Raw genomic sequence first — 16,852 nt, forward strand, 5'->3', positions numbered from 1 at the left:
TAATCTTTTTAAAGGATAGAAATGTAACAGAAAAACGTAGGTTGGGGGAGACACCTAGAGGTCACCTGGGCAAACGTCCCTCTTGAAGAAGGACAAGGATCACATTCGGGACCAACTTCTCCATTATTTTGAAAGGAAGGACACGGGGAAGGAGCTGGATTGCAAGTGAAGTGCTTTATTTAAGGAAACTCTCCAAGAATTGATGGTTTTGGAAATCTGTCATGTATATTCTATACACCTTAAATTGTGGTAACTCAGGGCTATTCCAGGGCTATATATATATGTAGGACATAGCAAACAGGAAGGGAACAGACATGGCCTCCAGGCTTTTTTTTTTTTTTTTCTACAAATGTTAGCTTCCTCCAGGATAGAAAAGCAGTGATGAATAGAAACTATTAGCATAGGAGGGAAATAAATGAAGTGTTACAATATATTAAAAACAGAGGAAGGGACTTTGGTAGCAGTTGTCTGAAGAATAAATGTGTTTCCTTCATTCTTCTCATTCTTCTTGTTTTACTGCCATTTTTTCATACTCTCATTTTTGAAGTCTTCATTTGGAGAATACTGTAGCATTTTGGCATTGGGCATTTAAAGATGCAGCTATGCAATACAGAGTGACTGAACTATATCGTAACAGGGGAATAGGTGGTGTTACCAAGAACCAAAAAGTCTCTATCCACCAGAAAGGGGAAAATAGAATTTAAATCCAAGCTAATACCAAGTTATCATAGTAGTTAGTTAGGAGCCTTTATCTGTAGATTACTTATGATAGTTTGCAGTGGGGTCTGCCTAAACACAGATGTTTAACACAACGCGTTCCCTGAAGAGATAAATTAACAATACTGTCAAAATGTAGCAATTTAGGTTGCTAATACTACAACTTTTCATCAGTTGTTAGGTTTTTTTAAAGTCCCCTGGCTTTTTTAAAATGAAATTGGTTGAGTATCAATCTGGCTGTGAAAAAGAAATGGTGCATTTCTTCTGAAAATTTATTTTGTTTAAATACCATAAAATGCAAGACACTATCTTGAGGACTTTAGGATTTTGTTTGCGTGTGTGGAATCACTGGGGCAGTTAAGTACAGGATGCAGGAGCTTGGAGAAGATACAAGATATTTTACAGCTGGGCTACAGATGCAACCTAAGGTCCAACACTGTTTGCGTATGTGAACACGGGCGTAGGTATTTTGGGAAAGAGGCACTGCCAAGCCCTTTCTAGCGCAGCAGTAAGCCTCCCTGCAGGCTGCGTGCACAATCTGGTTACCTGTGCTGCACCTCGCTTTTGGCAGCCTCTCCCCAGGTGAGCAGTACGGCCAGGGCCCGCTCGCAGCTGCGATGCGGATGCGGCGCCTTGGCACACCCACCCTCACACCTCCTTCTCTCCTCCGGGGCCACCGAGGCTGCGGGGCCCGTGTCTAGGGAAGGTGAGACGGACAGGTCGGTGCCCTGCAGGGCCTCCCTCGCTCCGGGCTGCCCAGGCGCTGGCAGCCGCTCCGGATTGCGCCGGGCTGTGCCCGGGAGCGGCCGGGGCCGCGCTGGGAGCAGCCAAGCCGCGCCGACCCCAACCCGGCCGCGCCGGCGGGGCGGCACGGCCCACGCCCGTCGGGCCCCGCTCCCGCCGGCAGGCAGCGGGAGGGAGAGCGGGAGGGAGGGAGGTAGCGGGCGGGCGCGCTGACGCGTGAGGGCGGTGCGGCAGGAGGGGCCGGCCCGGGCGGTGCTGGCGGCGGCAGGAGGAGGAGGAGGAGGAAGATGGTGGCTGCGGGAGGAGCGGCCGGCTGCTGGGCTTTCCGCCCTGCGCTCCATCGCCGCCCCCGCCGGAGCCGCCCTGCCTGCTGAGGAGGCGGCGCGGATCCGCACCAGGTGCGGAGGAGTCGCGGCCGGGAGCGGGAGGGGGGTCCGGCCGCGCCCCCGCCGCGGTGTCGGGGCGGCAGCGGGCCCGCGGGCGGGTGCCCGGCGCGGGGTGCCGGCCCTGTCCCGCCCGGCGGCAGCGGGCCCGCAGCGGGGCGCGGGCGCTGCGGCGGCCTCGGTCCGGCTGCGTGGGCGTGCGCGCATCTCCGAGCCAGCGGGGCAGCTCTGCACCTGCCCCGGGCTGCGGGGAGCGGCGCCAACGCGGCCATGACCGCCTCCATCCCGGCCTGCGGCGAGGCATTGCGTGCTTTCCCTCCGATTATTTAATTCCATTATTTTTTTTTGGTGCGGATGGGATGTGTGTAGGATAATGTTGTGTGGAGCCGTGCATACCCCGGTGCGCTGGTTTGCTGTTTTTTATTTTTTAGGTGTTTTCTTCCCACGCGCACCTTTTCTGTAGTGGAAAGGAGAAATGGGAGGGGGACGGGGCGGGGGAGGGGGCCATGTGGGGATTTCGCATCCGGCGGTCGAATGGTCGCCGTCGCAGCAGGACGGACTCGGCAGCCTCGGGAGATGCTGCCGGGGTCTGCGGCCGCGTCCCGGTTTGCAGCAGGGAACCCAAAGGGGCCTGGATCTCTCCGTCCTCCCTGTGGAGCGTGCTCTCCACCCCTGGGCTGGGGGAAGGTGAAATCTGATACCATCACGTTCTGGTTTCAGGAAAAGAAAGGCGTCTTGATTTTTAAAATTTTTTTTTTTTTTTTTTTTTTTTTTTTTTTTTTTTTTTTCCCGGAGAAGCGGTTTGATAACAATAAATGCCCGAATCACAGTCGTGGTCAGTGCTGCCGTATGCATTACATCTGCTTTCTGTAAGGATCAGAATCAATAGGAGCAGTCTACCAAGACTTGTTTTACTGCCATCATAAATCTCTTTAAGAGAGATGGGGCTGTGGGTCTTGGATGGAAAACTACATCTTTTTGCTTTGTCCTGTTGTAGATTTTTTGGGCTGTGGAATTGCAGTTTGGTTTAGAGAGTGCATTGCAGATCTGGCTGTTTTCATACTGCTGAGGAACTAGAAGGCAGAGATATTTGCCTGACTCTGCATACATTAAGAGTGAGCTAATGTGGGTGTAGGGCAGATCAGCCATGTAGCGTTTTTCTTGTCTTTGACATGCGTCACGTTACACCAGCTGATAAGAGTACACCCAGGTGGCTGCAGTTTTGTGTCTGCTCTGCAGCTGTGGCCCATGGGGTCCCGAATAACTTGCCAATATTCCAGTCATAGTATTCCAGGTTCTGCTGCATTGCTGTTAAATCTGGACCACCTGCATCTTCCTTTGCAGCTCATATCAGGAACAAGCACGTGATGTCTAATTCTTCCCAAAAGGTGGTGGTGACATAGAAATTGTTCATTCTCTATGTGCTGCCAGATCAAAAGTGAGGTGCATGTTTGCGTTTGTCTCTAATGCTGTGGGAGAAAGGAGCAGGATAGGCTGCCCAGAAGTGCTGTTCAAGAGGGAAGGAGAACAGTTGCTGTTGAATTCTCTGCATGTGTGTGTGTTTGTACAGAAGAATTAAGTGTCGGGTGAATAATAATGGGTGACCACAAGGAACTCTGAAAAAGCAGAACATCTAGTGTTGTAGTGCACCTTAGGTGAGTATTTTGGATGTTTAATGAGTGAAATGTAAACCTTAGTGAAAGACAGCTTGTCTTCCTTGGAAAATGTGGTCTGAGATTTTGATATATCAATTTGAGGCCAAACTGATTTCTACAAAGTAATGGTGGTTCAAGGTTGGCTGGGTACTGTGAATCGTGTAATTTATTGCTCTGAGTTTTGGATATTTCTAGTTGTAGCTTAAAATGATACTTCTATTTTACATTAGTGCATTATCTTCCCTTAAAATAGCAAACTTTCTGGTTACTGCGCTGTCTTTTAACAGATGGAACGCCAGCCTATTGAAAGGCTATCAGAAGTATTTACTGATTAGCTCTTCAGCTAAAAAATGTAAGAATGCTGGGAAGGTGATTTGGTAGATCTGGGTAGATAGAAAAGATAGTTTTGGTGTGTTAAGAGAGAGACATGCCAAAGCATTTTAGTGTAACCCTGTTTGGTTACTTAATGTGAAATCCCTTTCACAGTTTTCTTGAGTTGTCAATTTAATTCTCAATACTTTGTTTATGACAAGTTTGCAATTTCATATCTGTTGGGAAGGGAGTGCATTGCATTCTGGTAAATTTTTTTTTGTTGTTGTTGTTGTTTTGTTGTGTTAAAATAGAATTGCCTCCATGTATTTAAAACATAGGAGCTAATGCTTTAGAAGGGATTTTTTAATATGAGATGTGGTGGCATTGTGGATGAAGGTGAGAATCTTTTAGTCCACCATGCCCTTATTATTTTGAGGATCTTATAAATCTGAAGATTTTATTTGCTTTGTGGTAATGTAAGTAATCCATTACACTTTGAATAAAGGGAGTATTAATTTTGAGGCTAAAGTTTGTGTCATCTATCTAAATGGGATTACAAATGAGAATCCTGAACTCTTTGCATATGAGATTTGAATGGATTTTAATTGGACCAGGAGCTGGCTTCTGACTTCTTTGGTACCATTTTAAGGCACAGTCAGATGCAATGCTTATGTTCTTAAATTTAAAAAGCCTTCAATATGAGGACGGTGTGCATCTTTGAAATGTAGATAATATTTCTTTTTATAAGCAGTGCTTATCAGCACTACAGCCAGCAGAAAAGTCATGAGGGTAAAACAAAATGGAATCTCCTGTTCAGCTGCTTGTTTTGTATTTTTAACAGGCCAGTGTGGCCAATCATTTGCAGTGGTTTTGTTGCTTGGCTTTAGATTGTGTCAATGTGTGGTAATATTTATGGCAAGCAAAAGCAGGAAAAACTAATCACAAGTCCAGAAAAGGTGGCTGGGAAAATAAACAACATGTTGCTACATGTATGTGAATTCAGGGTTAGTAACAAAACTAATGAACATGCTAAAAAAAGCCAAAAAAAGGATTATATTATAAAGTTCAGAATCTTCAAATAGACAAAATGCAGGAGAAATCAAGCTGAGAGCTAAAACTTTTCACTTGTATCTCATGGCCTAGATACTTAAAATTCAGCATTTTTTCCCTTTGTACATGAATTGTCTGTTGTTGATCATAGCTGCTCTGGATTTACATGAGATTATGAATTTAAAGATTCAGACCTTTTTTCTTAAGATTTAAAAAAAGGTTATTAAAAATATTAGAGGTGCTTCAGATAGTTTAATACATGTTGTACATAGGCAATGCAGCTTGGTTAATTAAATCTTAACTTTGAACAAGATCTTATTACCATAGGCTTATGTGAAGCCTTGATAAATGCATTTTTAAATGTGTGTTTCTGGTTTCCTAGAAGGTGAAGATTCCTTCTTAATGAGAGTTCTAGCAAACAGCCCTCTGCTTATTTATTTCCAATAGATTGCCTATTAACCCCTATGCCCTATTGCATAGGGGTTAAAGGTTTCTGAGAAACAGATTGATTGGTTTTTCTTCGCAATAATGATTGCTTTGGTAAGTCAGCTACTAAGAGCAGTATGGTGGTAATTTTCTGTTTCCTCTGCACGCATCAATGTTCTGCCAAAAATCTGCATCTTTGTTGCTTTACTGGAGGGGCCTAGGGGAACATCTTTATTTGCTGCTTTCACATATGCAGGCACGTGATGATAATGTCTGTCCTAATTCTGAAGAAATAAATACAAAAGCAGTACAATGGATACGTGACAGCTGTGGATGGCAGAGGACTTAGCTGAAGATACTCCAGAACCATAAGAACTGTGTGTTTCCACAGTAAACCTTTTCTGCTAGAAACCATCCATGCTGATGTGAGAGGAGGAATGAAAATGCAGTTCTGTTTCTAGGGAGTTCTGTTTCTACGGAGATGCTGCTAGGCAGGTGGCCTCTCACCTGGTCTGTCGTGTCTCCTGTGGTGATTGCTGTCTAATTAAAAATATGTACTGGGAGATGTTTCCATCACCCATGAGCCTGTGTAAGTAGCTGTCTGTGGATAAGCCTTGGGGTTTTGAACATCATTGAGGAAGCTGAAATAAATGTATTAGAAGTATTTTAAACAAAAAAACAGTCTGTATGAGGTAAACCACACTGGGAGCATGTATTTTTCCTATTGCTTAGCAAAAGAAGGAGATGTCCTTTGATGTTCTCCAATTAAAACCAAAAATTCAGAATGTTTAAGTATTATTTTTTTTAGCCATATACCTTCCCTTTGTGTTTTCCAGCCTGTTCTTGGCTGTTTCATCCATCAGATCTTGTTCCCAAGCCAGCAATTAAGAATTATTGCATCTTTTCTTTCTCATGAGCACTTCCATAAATGCTGCTTTCCTTAAGAAGATGACCACCTTGTCACCCATCTGAGAAGAATGTAATTGTAGGGAATGAGAGACTTCATTAAAAGTCTGTGAGTTTGTCACAACTGAGCAACACATCTGGAATTTAGGCTGAATCCTTTTACTGGTAGTTTGTTTTTTCAACTAGTTAAACTCTTCTGAACCATTTTTGTATATCAGAAACATGCTGCTGAATTTAATTTTCAAACAATTGAAAGTGTTTCAATTGAAACAATTGAAATAGAAATTGAACACAGATCAGAAAAACAGCAGAACCACAAAGACTACAAAACTTGCCCATTTTGGCAGAGGTCCTTTGAGTGACTACCCTACACTGACTCACTTTTGGTTTATTTTTTCCATTTTGGGGGTGCATGTCAGGGGTGAGAAATGCCTTTCTGTATGTATGTGGTTAAGATGTTTGTTCAATATCTATTATTTATTGGTTTGGTGGATTATATTGATTTGATTAAATATTTTTATTTCTCTGCAAGAATTTTCTCTTCTGTACATAAGACTTTCTGATAAGACATAAGCTTTCTGATCATTCTTCTTGTGGTATTCATTCTGATTTGAGTTTTTTTTTTAAATAAATATGCTTTCTCAAACCTTGGGTGGATGAGAACTTATGGTCTGGGTAAAAGGAAGTTTTTTTTAAAACAGAAGGAGGAAGAAAAAAGAACATAATGGAAGACTTTAAACATACATGATTGTGACTTGGTTTTCCTAATATATGCTTAAGTTTTATTTGTGGATTTTTAAAATTTTATTTGTTTATTCTGATATGCAAGTTGCAGTTCATACCAACAGTCTTAGTGTTACCATGTATTTGTGTAGTGTCTGTTCTGATGGGACTTTGATCATGTTTGAAATCTTGGTGCTTTGGAAGTCTCAAATGTAACTCTTCAAAGTAAATAAAATTAAATTGGGAAAAACATTTTTAAAAGAAGAGATGAGAGTAAAAAAGCTCTTACCAAAGTCAGGTGAATAAGCATAGGGTAAAAGCTCTTGCTCCAGGTTTTTGCCAGGCTAACATCAACAGAGTGCTTTAAATATCACTTCAAATCCAAAAACCAGGCAAAAGCAGTAGGTTTTTTGTATGTTTCAGTCCCAGGTAAATGTTAGGAGGGTGGGCAGTGCCTCCACTGTTGGAAGAGGAGATCGATATGTTTCTGTATGTTGTGTGTATGGAGCTGAGGTTTTTTCCCTTCTCTTTCCTTAACAGCTTTCTCACACCAGCTTTTTTATGATCACAGAGTAATTTGAATTGGAAAGGATCCCTGGATGCCATCTGATCTAAGCTCTGCTCAAATCAAGTGACTGAGGCAAGGGCTGCACATGCCATGTTTGTACCTCTTGGCTTAATCAGGGCAGGAAGCTCTGCAGATGGAGCGCTGTGCCTCTTATGGGTGTCCAGTAGCTCATGCAGCAGGTTTTGCTGGAGTCCTGGTGGCATGGGATATGACTGCTGGACAGAGACCTTCCTCCAGCCTGCCCTCCTCATCCTCTGCCAAACAAGCTGCCCTGCAGAAAGTTGCTTACTTTGCTGCTGGCATTTGGGGCAGTGGGAGTGTTGGGGTGAAGGGCAAGTGCTGTGTGAGGGTAATGGTGATATCCTCCTGTTGGGTGCTGGTTTTTAAGTACTTCTTACCACTGCCATTCCCCTTAGGAAAGCACTGCAATACAGGTGTATTTGCTGTATTAGCCAATTCAGTGACCTGATAAAACTCACCCCTTTGGGGAGGTTTCACGGGTCTTCATCTGCCATCTGTGGCCATTCATGCTCAGGTGGGAGGACACTGTTGCCAGTACAAAGCCATCCCGTCTTTGAAATATGAGGTATTGTGCTGTGAAGTTACTTATAATTATTTGCATTTAGTTTGAACAGCCTCTGATACTGATGGGTTTTAGGAAGGAGGGCTGTGCTTGCAGAGAGAAGTTGCTCAGTGTGAGGTAGCAGTCTGTTCTGCAGCCTCATGGAAAACCGACCTGTTTTTCACTGATGCCATCTGATGAGGAAGAGGCCTTGCCCTGTTCTTTTGTCTGGTCTGCTTGGTCATCAGTCAGTAGGATATGTGAGTTCATAGTGGGGAAAATGTGGGAAACAGAGGAGTTTAGGTGGGTGTTTTTTTTTTTTTTTCCCCTCTCTAGGAAGACAAATTGGGATGTTGAAAGTGCAGTAAATATCAGTCACCTTTTCTGGCAGTGTCTAGGGAGCTTGAGACTGGCAACAGAAGCAGATTACTTAGGAAAAAAAAAAGAGACTTGACTGAGACTTTCAGTTGTGTGTAGTTCATGTTCACCTGGTTAAAGTTCCTGAAGCCTTGCAGGTATTGTGGCTTTCATGGTCAAGTCCAAATTTTAGCATTATTTTTGACTAAAGTTTTTGGTACAGTGATTACACTTTGGCAGGGAAGTGATTATCAACATAGGTTTTCCATGTTGATGCCTGTCCCTGCTCTTAAAAGTTACATCCTATCTGGAGGAGAGGAGCAGGGAAAGGAAGAGATTTGTGTAAGTAGAGCATCCATCTGGTGTGTTTTGATGACACAGCCTGTTGGTGTGTTGTTACTTGCTGTAACCAAGGCAATGCCAAATATGTAACAAGGACTTAGCATACAATGTAAAAAGCACCTGCTCTTGTGCCTGAATTACATATTCAGACTGCTATAGTTTCTAAAATCTGTTTTTTCTTGCACCTTGTTTGTTAAATTAATCTTTTGAAAGCACTTGAAGAACCAATGACCACAGCTATTTTAAAACAACATTAATGAAATATTAACCTCTTTTAATGAAGCGGAAGGATTCTCCCAAAAGATCTCTGACATGCTTTCATTATCCAAAGAGAAATCTTCTGGCTGCAGTCTTCCCTGAAGAAAAGATATACAGACCAACATATTAGACTTCAGGAGTGTAAATCTGGAAACTATTTTCTGCTGAGGAGAGACTGAAGCATTAGAAGTCTAGGCTTTTGTTGCTCATCAGCTGTGATAGGCTTTCCCCAAAGGCAGTAGTTTCTGAATTCTGTTGTAGTGGCTCCCAAGTCTGCTCTTGCTGATGGTTATAGCCTACCAAGTGAGCACTGACACTGGGAACTGATGAGATTTTTGACACTTTCAGTTGTGAGGAGGCATTTAAGTGTCAGAAACGGGCATGGAGTGAAACTACACCAGTTTTGATACACATTTTATGAGATGGCAGTGGTATTGTTGGAAATTTTAACCTGGGGACTCAGGGTGGTAGCAATGCCTTCCTTTTTTGTTTCCAGTATTATCTTTATGATCACAGATTCTTCAGTCTCAGACCCAGGTACCTCAGAGGAAACCTTCTTCTATGCTAGTTGTAATTGCATTTTTCCTGTTCCTAAGTGTAGAGTGTAAAAATTGAATTGCTCTTTCTAAGACATAGCATTGTCACCATTCAGCTCCATTTCCATGGCACTTGTGACAAGTGGAACATAATCTCATGTATACACGGTATTTTGCATCTGGCGTGTTTTGTTTACATGTATAGTTTTGGTGTAGGTACTTTGTATTTTGCGTGCCTTTGAATTGTTTGTGGTGGAGATTTAGTAATTCTTTTTCTCTTCTCTCCCATCTGTATCTGGTTTGTAAGTAATGTTGTAATGTTTTCTATTTGTTTTTCTTTGTCCTGAGGAGCTTAATTCTTCTGGCTCTAAATGTAGCCCTGTTAATGACTTCACAGTACATGTGGTGTATTTCCCAAGAAAAAACAATGATGTAATATCTGGATGGATTTTTTAAATGCAAGGAATCAAGGTTAGAAAAAAAGCCTTTGCAAAGGATATGGTGAACCTCTGTTGGACGTTTGGGGAGAGAATTGCATTTAATCTAAAACATATTTTTCAGAAAAAAATCATCACCTTTATCTATTGAAAATTATTGGACAGTCATAGACAGGGTTAGTGGCAGTATGTTAGAGCTTGAAAATTGACAGATGCTTGACCATTCTGAACATAGAAACAGCTTGGCAGTCAGCAGTTGGGAGCCACTGGCCTAGAGCAGCTAAATAAATCTTTGTTATGTAATTCTAAAGACTTGGTAGTGGGTGGTGACCATTATGCATAGCTCTGATATATCAGGCTCAGGGAAAATCTTTCCTTTTTCTGTGGCCTTGTGTATTTATGGTCAAAATAAGAAATTTTTCCAGTTTTACATTTACCTCTTTTGATTAATACTAAATATATTGTTGGGATGCTATCTCTCTGTACATGAATAAGATGGTGTTTGGTTTTCTTCTGCCTTGCTGATTAAGGTGCTTAGTGAATTAGAGGAACAGAAGACCTCATTGTGCCTGGCATGGACAATTTTTCTTGTTCTTGTCTGCATATCAAGTGCATGGCACTTCTGTGGTGTCTGATGTGCAAATGAAGTTATGCTGTTGTTGCTGCTGTGATTCTGCACTGCTTTGAGATGAGGGTTTGGCTGGTTTGAGGTGAGGGTTTGGCTGGTTTTTTCAATTTATTAGGAACAAATGCATTCCTGGATTCTTTCTCCATTTTACCTGGTAAACCTTACCCTGTCAAAGAAAGAGCTGCAGTAATTTTAGGCAGAAATTGGGTAGTTAGTCTACCCTGTGAAAATGGCATTTTGTTTCTAAATTTTAAAAGTTTGTTGTTTTTTTTTTCCTTTCAATTCTTTACATTTGTGGCACGACAAAAGTTCAAGGTTTTTAATGTCTCTTGTGAGGAAAAGGTTTAACTCTGCAAATTTTTTTACCTGTTGAAGAGAGAGAACAGGGAGTACAAGAACTGATTTAAGAGTAATGAGAATCTTGATAGGAAGTTTCTAGTGTTGAAGCGTGTCTTGCTATTGAAGCTCTTTGCTTTAAATGCACTTAAAAACTTTTGAACTCTGCCTAAGTTTTGTGCATTTTACAGCTTAGGTTGCTTGTCCTGTACAAATAACACAAAGATGTTCACAGGGTAGAAATGATGTGTAATAATTTTAGAGGAACAAAATGTTATCTCCTTTTTGTTAATAAAGAGGAATAATCTTACCTTGTAACCGTAAAAAACCCTGGTAGAAACAGTCTGAATTTAAGGTATGTGTGGTGAGGAGGATTTAACTGTGAATGATATGAGACAGAGAAAGAGCTAAGCATTGGAAAAAATCATCTCTACACTGGTGTCTACCAGACTATGAAATAATCTCCCAGAGAGTGAGAAAAGATACATTTTCAAGAAGTGAATACTCAGTGGCACAAGAGCTTCAACAATACTGTAGGGAGCAATCCTCAGCTTGAACAATCTCTTTCAGAGAGATTTTCACATAGTTTTGCTTTTTACAATCCAGGATGAATTTATCCTTGAAACTGATACAAGCAATTTTTCTTTTCTTCTTTTGTTTGTCACTAGATGTAGTGTTCTGATGTTGTTTTTTTTCCATGAGAACAACAATTTGATGATGTGATAAATTATTTTGATCTTTAGTTTTGTCCTTGTAGCAGCATTCCATGACTTTTTCACTTTTAAACTTTTTTAGGGTGATATTTCAAGTTTGAGTAATATACAGTACAGTTTGGGAATGTATCTTATCTGTTTGGTCTTACAAAGGAAGATGAGGTGATTGTAGTGTAATTGCGTATGGTTATGCTTTGTAGTGATTTTTTAATATTCCCCTGCAGCTGATTGGAATGTTTTTAGCCAGGGTCCCCTGTAGAAATGGATCTATCTTTGATATAATTTCACACATTACTACCACAATTTGTGCCACTTGCCTTTCCTGCTTTAAAAAATACAGGAGAAGTAAAACCTGTAGAAAAATCAGCTTTTATGTGTAAGGACCAGATGGATTCACAGTGAGAAGCAGAGGGCGTGCAATCAAATGCTGGGTAACAAAGAGTTTAGACAAAAATTGTAAAAACTGGGCAAACTCCCTCAATGAAATAACGGCCGACATGGGAAGAGGGTTTGTTAATTTTTTTGAAAGTGGTAAAACAGAGAGGGATATTTCAGAGTTAAAAGTGTTGGGAAAAACAATTGTAAATGTTGTGAGAAACTCTATTAGTAGTGATGAATTAACAAAACACTGCTAGGGAATAGTTTTGGAAAATTCTTTATGGGATTTGGGAATTAATATAGTTTAACAAAAACTCTTTTATCTCCTGATTGTTAGATTTTCTTTCCAGGGAGAGTGTAATTTCTAGCTGAAGTATCGTTGACTGCCTCAGCTACCTATCGAAAGAAGGTGGTGTGTGTTCGTATGCAAATGTTTTTATGAAAAGATGAAGTAGATATTTTGGTTTTGCAATATGCCTTGAGCTATTTCAGAACATTTCTTCTTTCTTCCCCATAGGAGGTTCAAGCAATGCCACTGTAACCCTGAGGATACTTATTGTCGCTTCTCTCAAAATCTTTATTCCTAAGCTCTTAAAATCTAACATAGTAGAAATGCTTGTTAGTAGTACAAGAATTACTAACATGATTTCTGTAGACTATTGCTGTAATCATCCTGACTTTCATTTTCTGTGATACTCATCACTGTAACACCTTCAGCATACAAAGCATACAGAGCTGCCTGTTGCATGTGTACCAAAAGGCAATAATCAGGCTTCAAGGCTTGGCCATTGCGTGAGTGCTGAAGTTTTGATTGCACGTGGTGTGACTGCAGTTGTATGAAACTGGTGTTGTGGGTTCAGTGCTACTCAGAATTGAAGAAGTCACTGTATGGCATGTTGCTGAATTAGTCAGTTCCTTGGATGTATTTTGCTTGCAAGTATTGAGCAGTCTAAGAGGTTGTACATTTTGTTTCTTCTTCCCTTAGCTTTTCCCATAAAGAGGGTTTTGAGTCAGAGCTGAAAAGCTACAATTTTCAATAAAGCACCTTTAACAACATGTATACAGCAGTTACTACTGATTAGTTTTATATTTTTAAGGTCTTCTTCCTGCTTTTGAAATCTGTATGAAGTCCATTTATTTGACAGCCCTTTTTAGATCTTTAAAATTGGAATAGCAGTGAAGTAGCATGCAGGAAGTTGTGTGGTCCCCATAACTATGTGTCCATGTGGGTTGCTGTCTCTGGTGGGGTGCCCCAAAAGAACTGCTGCAGCTCTGATTTCTGGTGGGAAGCCTGTTCAGTGAAACAGAGAAGTTACCTGCTGTCCTGGTGACCTGCCTGCCAGCTGTGGTTTGTGACTGCTCTGCTTCTGCTGGGGCGTTTGAAGGCACACCAGAAATTCTGCCAGGAGCTCTCAGCTTCTGGGTTTGGGTCTAAGTTGGATAATAAGTTGCTGATGTTGTTGCTGCATATATAACCTGGATCAGAAGTCATTGAGAGAGTGGTGAAATAGTTGGGCAGCTCAACAGCAGAGTTTGTGACTTCAACCAGTGTACTAATAATGTTAGTTTTGTCTTTTCAATAAATACAGAACATGTAATTAAACAACTTTTACATGATGCCTGGAGCTTATTATAAAGGGATTTCACAGTCTTTCATGACTTCTGGTAAGATTCACTAAAGCTTGTGCAGAGGGTTTAATTAGAATGTGTATTATTTGAAAAATAGTATAAATACCTGAAAAATACCTTTTCTTTGTTTTCTTTCTGTGTAAAGCAACAATAAAAAGCCATGGAGGTGACATTGCTGTTTCAGTGTTGACGGAGTAAAGAGAAAAGTAATGAATTGATAATCCTCTCTGTGTAGGAGATGACCTTTTTAATTTAAAGTAGCGCTAGTTTATTTTGATGGTAGTTATTACATTGAATGCTTCTGTTTACATTTTCACTAACTGCTTGCTCTTGAATAGCTTGTAGTAAAGCTCTGTAAAGCCTTTTTCTGAGCTATGAATAAGCTAGCTGAGCATGGCATTGTGGAAGCCCTGGATAACAGCTGAGGCTATGCTTTTGAGCCTCAACATACAAAATCTCTGAGGTGGAAATTAGTGGGAGTGAAAGGTATTATCAACAACATATTTTCTGAGCTTAGCTATATCTTACCTAAATGAGATTTTCTTCCTGGGGATCCAAGAATTGCAAATCTTCAGATATTTGAAAAAGTAGGAAACAGAAATGTCTAAGAGTATTCAAGATTTTTTTGACTTAGCAGGTCTCACTGATCTGCTTCTAGCAGAACTAGTCAAGTCCCAAATAGTGATTTTTGCCTGCTCCAGGAATCTAGAAGCAGTGTTTTTAATGAGGAGAAAACAAGTCAGAGGCATCTGATTTAAATTTCTGTAGCTTTGCTCTAATCCTGCCATTAGCACAAAATTGTATTCAATTTTGTGGATTTAATTTTATTTAGAATAAACTGGAGGTTCCTCCTTGCTGTGTAATCCATGTGCTTGTTACTTATACTGTCAAAGGCATACTTGGAAACTGAGCTGAGGTGACACGGGGGCATTATGGACACCTCAGGAGAACATGCTCATATTCTATTTGAAAGAAATTTTGCCATACAAGTTCCACATTTCTGCTCTTTAGGGTAGTTTCTTTTTTTTTTTTGCCTGTTTCTTTTGTTGCTGTTGTTTTTATGTTGCTCTCAAAAAAGAAATCTGGGTAAATAACTTTCTTCCTCCCCCTTGTAAGCTGCATGTAGACCACACTCTTCTTATGTGTGCACTGTCCTAAAAGAATTTTTTAAAAATTCTTTTAATTTTTTTTAAATTAATTTTAAAAAAAAAAAATTTTAATTTTTTTTAAAATTAATTTTTAAAAAATTTAAGATTTTAAAAAAATTTTTGCTGAGCCAACCAAACAAAACCCATCACAAACAGAACCACTCCAAAACTACAGAAGCTCACAAATGTGGACTCTGGGCAGCTGTTTCAAGGCAATTTTTCTGTTAATAAGATATTTTTTACTGTGAGAAGTTAAAAGTTGTTCTCCTCTAATGTGGAGAACATTAGGCTTGCTTTAGGCTTATGAAGCTTGAGGGAATTTAAAAAAAAATTCCTTCTTATCCAGATCATATTTGTGGGAACGTAGGTAGATTGAAAAAAATTCCAGAAACAATGGTCATATAATAGTTTCCACGTAAATGACTGAGGTGTTTTGAGTTGTCTGTCTTTAATAGTATGGCTGTATTTTCTAGATTATGCAGAAACTTTCAAAAGCTTTTAATTACTACTTTGTTTGTTTACTTCTAAGTTTCTACACTACACATTTAGTCAGTGTTTTGGCATTAATAAGAATCATGACACCGCACGACCCTGTGCAGAATTCATCAGGGGCTTGTCCACTGGGACAAAGTGTATAGGTTAATACAAAAGCCAGCAATGAAATCCTGTTATTTTGGAGTGAAAGAGGCACTATTTAGCCTTATTTTCTGGCTATCTTTTTAGCTTCTTCTGGGAGGTAATAGGTGAATAGGAAAATTCGACTTCTTTCAGTGATGTGACACTGATGCATTTCTGTACTTGAGTTATGCTCTTGTACAGTTCCACCTATGCTTTATCTTTTGCTTTCTGTCATAGCTTGCCCCTACTTCATGGTCTTGTCAGAACTCAGAAAATTTCAATAGGCAGGTTGCAAAATTTAGAAGGAATCACTTCTGGAGTAAAGCCAAACAGGAAGATCATTAATTTAAAAAGTGATTACTAAGTAGATGGATTCTGTACACAGAGAGTGAGCTGAAATTTTGGGTAGTATGATGTTTGGAAATTTGTGTAGAATCTCATAAAATGCACCTGCAGTTGAAAATGTTTCAACAGGCAAACCAAACCATGTATGACCTGTAACCATGTTGCCTGCCTCCTCCTTTGCTCTGGCATCAGCACCTTGCAAGATAAGGTGGGACACCTTCTGATCTGTGCCACACTGATGTAGAAGTGTGTCAGCCCCAGGTGTTTCAAAATCTAAAGCTTTTTCAGGATCTTAAATAATTCAAAACAGTGGGCTGTCTGGACTACTAATTTTCACAATGCAGTTAGTTTATGTTTGGAGATGAGTGAAAGTGAAGTTATGAAACCTGACACAAGAGTAGCTAGCACAGTATAGACAGAAAAGTGCTGCTGTGGGGAAGAACTTTGATGAGAAGATCTGGGAGATTTGTCTGATCCAAAGCCAGGACTGGTGAAATGAAGGGAGGCTGGCATTGAGGATCTGTGATGGACTAAATGCAGCCATGGGTCTGTGATTCCTGTGATGCTTTGTAGAACACTCATAAGAAATTACACCAAGACACAAGGAGCCTGTTTTTTGTAAGATTCATAAGGATTTCATAATTCTCCTGTTCTTGTACTGGTCCGTTGCTTTCTTGTCCACTCTTATCCTTACTAGGCGTCTCCCTAGATAGCCTGGAAGTTGGTCATGAAGGAGAAGAGGGTGAGGATAAGGTCATGCCAAAGACCTGCTGAGCTGTGGGCCTGGTCATGCCACGTGTGGATTGGCCTGCCAGGTGCAGCTGGACCTCACCCTTCACCTGCTGGCATTGCTTCTGAAGCTTTAAGAAATTCCATTATCTTTGAGACCCTTATAAAATAAATGAAAAATTGGCCAGTGGCTAAAAAATTTAAGTGTGAGAAATAAACAAATGTTTAATCACTTAAAACTATTGTTTGTGGATTAGCAAAGCAGCCTACCTTCCAACCTCTTTAATCATAGGGTGTTTTTTTCCATTGTAATGTTATTTATAGGTTGTAATCTTACAAGCTTGAGTGGCTC

The 16,852-nt window shown here is 40.6% G+C and overlaps 1 protein-coding gene across 4 annotated transcripts in view; it reads left to right on the forward strand.

The window, feature by feature from the left end:
* The first annotated feature begins 1,691 nt into the window (after window positions 1–1,691).
* Window positions 1,692–16,852, forward strand: part of APBA1 (amyloid beta precursor protein binding family A member 1) — an 81,593-nt gene continuing 66,432 nt past the window's right edge. For 3 of the 4 annotated variants that reach the window (XM_064405103.1, XM_064405105.1, XM_064405106.1), the window contains exon 1: window positions 1,692–1,859. The gene's annotated coding sequence lies outside the window, so the exon portion shown is untranslated. Of the gene's footprint in view, window positions 1,860–2,225; window positions 2,245–16,852 lie in introns of those variants that run through there. The other variant, XM_064405104.1, reaches the window with a different exon arrangement.

Source organism: Passer domesticus, chromosome Z (assembly GCF_036417665.1).
Source record: "Passer domesticus isolate bPasDom1 chromosome Z, bPasDom1.hap1, whole genome shotgun sequence".
NCBI classification, from domain to species: Eukaryota; Metazoa; Chordata; class Aves; order Passeriformes; family Passeridae; genus Passer; species Passer domesticus.